The 6,369-nt window shown below is 37.3% G+C and overlaps 1 pseudogene; it reads left to right on the top strand.

Moving 5' to 3' along the window:
* The first annotated feature begins 626 nt into the window (after positions 1–626).
* On the top strand, positions 627–900 carry LOC112132347 (HIG1 domain family member 1A, mitochondrial-like; annotated as a pseudogene).
* The last annotated feature ends 5,469 nt before the right edge of the window (positions 901–6,369 follow it).

The raw sequence follows: 6,369 nt of genomic DNA, 5'->3' as shown, positions 1-6,369 counted from the left end.
TTACTTTTAAAGGCAGATTCTAAATCTAAGAGACCATTCTAAAACTAAGGGAAAAGTCTCCTTGGCAACATATATCCACCGAATATTTGAGTCACAATATATTAATAGATTAATTTAAATATAATCTTTACCTGAGCTATAATGTCTACCTTCTCCTGCCCCATGAGGTGGGAAAGTATTTCATCACATAAAAAAGTTATTGGTGGGGCATGGTGGCTCACGCCTATAATTCCAGCACTTTGGGAGGCCAAGGTGGGTGGGTCATTTGAGGTCAGGAGTTTGAGACCAGCCTGAACAACGTGATGAAACCCCATCTCTATTAAAAATATAAAAATTAGCCGGGAGGTGGGCACACACCTGTAATCTCAGCTACTCGGGAGGCGGAGGTTGCAGTGAGCTGAGATCACGCCACTGAACTCCAGCCTGGGTAACAGAAAGAGGCTCTGTCTCAAAAAAAAAAAAAAAAAGTTATTGATCTTTTAATCTGTTAGGAAGTAGAAATTGGTGGTTACAAAAGAGTATGTAAGAGATTGCCGCAATTTTTTAAAAAATATAATCTATGAATATAAAAGAAATGGGCTTGTGAGGGGTTTTCTCACTCTAGGCTGATTCTTCAAGCAATCACTATGTCAACAGAAACAGATGTTTCCCTTTCTTCATATGATGATCAGGCAACCAAACTTATTTGAAAAACTAGAGAGGCACCATTTGTCTGTATTGTAATGGCAGGTTTTGCAGCAATTGTTGCATATGGATTATACAAATTAAAGAGCAGGGGAAATAACGTCCCTTCATCTGAACCACATGCATGTGACAGCCCAAAGCTTTATTGTAGGATCAATGATTGTTGGTAAGGGCTATTCCATGCATCAGGAATTCTGCGCAAAACCTAAGCTTTAGAAGAAGAGATGCTGTCTTGATCTTGTTGGAGGAGCTCGCTTCAGTTAAACATCTCATTATCAAAGTTACATATTAATGTTGAAAATAAACTATTTGAGTAGATTCAGATGATGATAACATGGTATTTTGAATATCGGCTTCCTTTCTTGTAGGCTTGATCTGCCTGTGACCGAATTACTAGTAGTCACTAGTTTACTAACAAAGTCATTTGGGGGACTCAAGTTAACACTAAAGAAACACGTCACTTAAATCCACTTGGTGATGTTGAAATGTCCAGCTTCTTAAACTGTTCAGATGAAATTAGTTCTAAAGAGGATAGCAGGCCAACCCCGAAGTACTCCCAGTTTGCTGCAGAAGCTCACATATTTTGGATGTTATATGAGTCTTATTTGCCCCAGTTAATTTAACTTTTTTCTGCCTGTCCTGTGGACTAGCTTCTGCCTTAGAACTCTGGCAAAAAAGTGCATGGAATATAACTTGTAAAGCCTCCCACAACTGAAAGTATATATATGTGTGTGTGTGTGTGTGCGCGTGTGTGTGTGTGTTTGATACGGAGTCTCGCTCTGTTGCCCAGGCTGCAGTGCAGTGGCGCCATCTGGGCTCACTGCAAGCTCCGCCTCCCGGGTTCACGCCATTCTCCTGCCTCAGCCTCCTGAGTAGCTGGGATTACAGGCGCCCGCCACCATGCCCGGCTAATTTTTTTGTATTTTTAGTAGAGAAGGGGTTTCACCGTGTTAGCCAGGGTGATCTCGATCTCCTGACCTCGTGATCTGCCCACCTCAGCCTCCCAAAGTGCTGGGATTACACGCGTGAGCCACTGCGCCCGGCCTATATATGTGTGTTTTTAAACCAAATCTGGAAAGCTTACAATAGAACTGCATAGTTGTAGTATTTATTAAAGAATCACAATTGTAAGCATGAGAATAATTTATGAATTCTAGTTTAGTTCTTTTGTAATTGCAGAATTATATTTTTGCTGCTGTTATATTAGAATACTTGTTAAATATCATCTTGAAATAGAAGCATGTATTTTAAGCACGTGTATTTAAGCAAAGGTAAATGAAGAAACTTTTAAAATGTATGGGTTGTTTATTTTCTCTGTAAGAATTGTAAACATTAAATAAATTACTTATAATGGAATTGATTAATGATTTATGAGAAAGCTAGCTTGACCAGACATTATACACAAACTTTTATATGCTACAGAATGCCATTACACTTGTGAAATTCTCTTGTCTAACCTGAATTTACATTCCATGGTGATATCATGGTATATGCATTGTTATTAAAATAAGTGACCACGTCAAAAAAAAGAAGAAATTAGAAGGTTGCACGTCAATATGCTAATAGTGGCTGACTATGGAGGAATTACTACTTATTTTATTTTCTTTGGGCTTTTTTGATATTTCCAAATTTCCTAAAATTGGCATATTTTATAAAATATTATTTGCAAAGAAGGTCATAGTTCATGAATCTCCCATACTTTGAGAGGAAGAACTACTTTTAATTTCAATATTGAGAATGCTGTAAGGATTAGGAACACAGAAAAAAGACTGAATGAAACTAAATAAAATTCTTAGAATGAGAGAAGACATTGCTGCTTTATTTATCCAGGAACTGACTCTGAGTTTTAAATCCTAGGACTGTTACCACATGTGGTATTTCTCTGGTAGAAAATGAATGATCTCCATTTTGAAAAATCTGGTTCAAGCGGCAAGCTGCAAAAGGGTCCTTTACCTTCCCTCATTCCAACATAAAAATATTGAGGTTTATCCATCTGTTCTAGGGCTCCCTACTTCATAATTTGTCTATAGGTATAAGGCCATTTAACCTATGTCACATGACTGGCATTTGAAATAGAAACAGATGTTAGCATTTTCTTCCTCAGCCCCCCACCCTTATAATTTTGATGTAGAGGATTCAAAGACCATGAGGATGCCCTATGTGAGACATGAAAATTTGGATAGACAAAAGTTACTTTAATTGGATGGCAAAAATGCCATGAGTGGTTTGTTTTTATGGCATCTGCTATCTCCTACAGCACCCTAGAGTTATCTGTATACATTGTATATTTTTCATTTTGTTTTTAACCAGTAGGGTAAGCCTCCGGACAAAATTCTATTTCGATTTCTTTTGAAATTTCTTTTTCTTCTTTCTCTTTTCTTGCATACGTTCCTCTCTCTTTAGTTGCCTCCTTTGGCTTTTTCTCCCTTTTGTCCTTAGTATCCAGTATCAGTCCCAGTCATTGCTTAATCATACTGGGGGTCAGTCCCAGTCATTGCTTATTCATACTAGGGGTATGGAAAGCTAAGGAACACAATAACTCAATGTGCCACATTTGCCATTTGTTCTCATCTCCCTTTCTCTCTATTGCCCTGCTCTATTCTGCATCACAAGAATTGTGTTTCCCAGGATTCCTTACTAACTGCTTAGGTTCATCCAAATGGGTGGCAATAGCAAAAGACTGGAAGGTAGGAGAAAGGGTGCTTCAGGTGATATCTCCAGCAGTCACTGTGCCTCCTCCGTGGCTGCAGCTCCTACTGGACATTCCTTCCCTCTGGGGTCCTAGCACCCACTGAGCAGTCCCAGTTGTGGTGCTAGTTCCCTGTTGCACCCTGGCCTCCAGACTCTGGGAAGAGCTCCCCACTGCATTGCCCCTGCTAATATCTCGGTGGCTACACTACCCCCTGGGATAGTGCAGCTTCTCAGTTCCTCCATTACCTACAGAATCCATTTCTCATATTTAAGTCTCTTGGTTTATAAGTCTTAGAGGGGTTTCCATTTCCTGACTAGACCCTATTGTTATACTCTAGAAAAAGATATTATATAGTTCTGAAAAGAGACCCAAAACGATGAATGTAGTAAAGTCCATGTTAATTTTAATTCTTGGGAATGGTGTGGGTTGATTTCAGTTCTATTGTAAACTTTGGAAGCTTCAGATCAATGTTTGCCAAATAGGAAAAAATAAATACATTGGTACTTAGGGGAAGGAAATGTTATTTTTAAGAGTCTAAGCTACATGTTTAAAACAATAGACTGCTTTAAAAAGAAAATCTTAAGATATATAAAAATAATCCCATTTCCTCTGAAATATTGCAAATCATTATTTCCTTTATGAAAAATTCAGTCAATATCTATTTAGAAAATAAAAATATTCAGCTGTGCTTTTACAAACAACTTTAAATTTATTATGTTTTAAAATTAAAGTTTTAAATTTGAATTAAATAATTAAAAATATATGGGGTACCTGCTGTGTATTATGAAGCATACAAAGATGAATAAGACAAAAGTAGTTCAAAAGACAAAATACCAGAAAAAAAATGCATATGTATGAAGACAAAGTCCACGTATAAAATCACCCTTCATTTAAGTTAAATTTAACTGACATTTATATGATACCTATTTTTGTTTTGTTCTGGAATCAGAACAAAGATTTACTGTTAGTATACTAGTGATATAATGCTTTTATCTTTTTTTTCAATCAGCTTCCTCAGGTTGAAAATATAATGCTGATTTCATCTTATACCACCTTCCTTCTTGCTCCCCTCACTCCTGCTATACAGGCCTTATTGCTATTCCTTAAACAAGCTAAACACGCAGCAGAGGCAGTGAAACGACGGTTACATAACAGAAGATCAATCAAACAACAAAATATATTAATGATGATGGTTGGGTGCCAAGTTCCTCATTGTCAGAGAAGAGAGTTACAGATACGTGAAGGAAGAAAAGTGGAATGAACATTCTGTGTTGGATTGCAGTTAGAGATATAAGTGTGAATCCCTGGATTTCAGTATGTATAAAAATAAATGTAGACATAACATATATGCATTTCCTAATTCTGGCCTGGAATGGCAATTCCCCAGTGCTAATGAGTACACCAAGTGTCCAGAAGTTGGCTCCTAAATACTATTCTCCACTAAAAAATCATCAGGACTCCTTATAAAAATGGCTGATTCCAGGGTGGTACAGGAAGGTTACAAGATGATCCTGGAACATTTTCTTGTGCCACTGAGAAAGAAAATACTTAAAAAATGATTGAGATATGTCAAAGGGACACAAGCCAATCTGAAGGAAGTTTCCATTGGCCCCAAATGGGGACTATTTTAACAAGAAAATAAACACTGCTTGGAACATAAACTAATAAACTGAATTTTGGTGAAACTTTATATAGTTTCAAAGTACCACTTTACAAAATACTTATTAATTATAAAGGGAAAAAGAGTAACTGTAAAGTGGAGAAACTTGGCAGACATCACGTTAATCAAGTAATCAGAGTTAAATGGAACAAATCTAAGTTCTCTGCCCTCTGATAGGATGAGACAGGAAGAACAAAGCATTACTTCCTGACAAGGATTCAATACCTGAACTCATGAGGATCCCTCAGACAAATCCAAATTGAAGAATATTCTACAAAATAACTTGCCAATAATTCTCAAAAATATCAAGGCCTTGGAGGTCAAGAAAGACTGAGGAATTGTTTGGTACTGAAGGAGTCTAAGGAGATGTCACAAGTAAATTTAGCAGGTGATTCTGTGCTGCTTCCATTGTCTGTAAAGGAGATTTTAAGTGTTAATTTTCTGATTTTGATGGTTGTACTGTGGTTATGAATTCATAATCTATTCCAAGTTATGGGGCAAGTTAGCAATTTGACTCTCAAATGATATAAAGAAAATTTCTTTGTACTGGATTTGCAACTTTTCTCTGAGTTTCATATGGTATCAGAATAAAATGATGTATACAAAGAAAAAGAATACAAGTCTTATAATTCTGTAGGTCAGGTATTCAAGTGGGACTTAGCTGAGCAGGTTCTGTGCTCCGTGTAGCAAAGGTTTGGTCACTCACTCGGCTGCATTTAGCAAGATGCTGAGCTAGAAGTTCCAAGAAGTCTTCACTCACTGTCTGGCTCCTCTCTGCTCCTCCATGTGTACCACCCTCTTCCCCTGCATGGAGTGTCATCATTCAGGAGTCCAGCCCAAGATTCTTTCAGTCTGATGGCTGGATTTCCAGAGCCACAGAGGAAATAGCCAGGACTCTTAAAAGTCTCTTCACCTAGATGGTGGTTACACAGGAGTGTTCACTTTGTAAAAAATTAATCAGGCCATATATTTAAGCTTTTGTGTACCTTATAGTATATATGAAATACTTCAACAAAAAAAGTAAAAATAAATTATAGTTACTGTTTTTCTAATTGCACATCCTCCTTTTTCACTTTTCTACTTAACACCATGTGATGGGGCAGATTCTTCCTCGGATGAAGCCAAGATGGTAACATAAGCATGGGTATTTGATCACTTCCCTATCCAACCCCCTACAGACACAGCCTAAGCAAATATAAAATGGGTAAGTTTTGACTTACTCTAGAAAATAAAGATCTCTCTCACCTCGATATCTCAAGACTCAAAGACTCTTCACTGAGCTAATGTAAGAAAGAAAGGCCTATCTGTCAGCAGTATACCTTTCCCCATTTTC

Source organism: Pongo abelii, chromosome 1 (assembly GCF_028885655.2).
Source record: "Pongo abelii isolate AG06213 chromosome 1, NHGRI_mPonAbe1-v2.0_pri, whole genome shotgun sequence".
In the NCBI taxonomy this organism is placed as follows: Eukaryota; Metazoa; Chordata; class Mammalia; order Primates; family Hominidae; genus Pongo; species Pongo abelii.
This window is presented reverse-complemented; position numbering and strand designations above follow the sequence as displayed.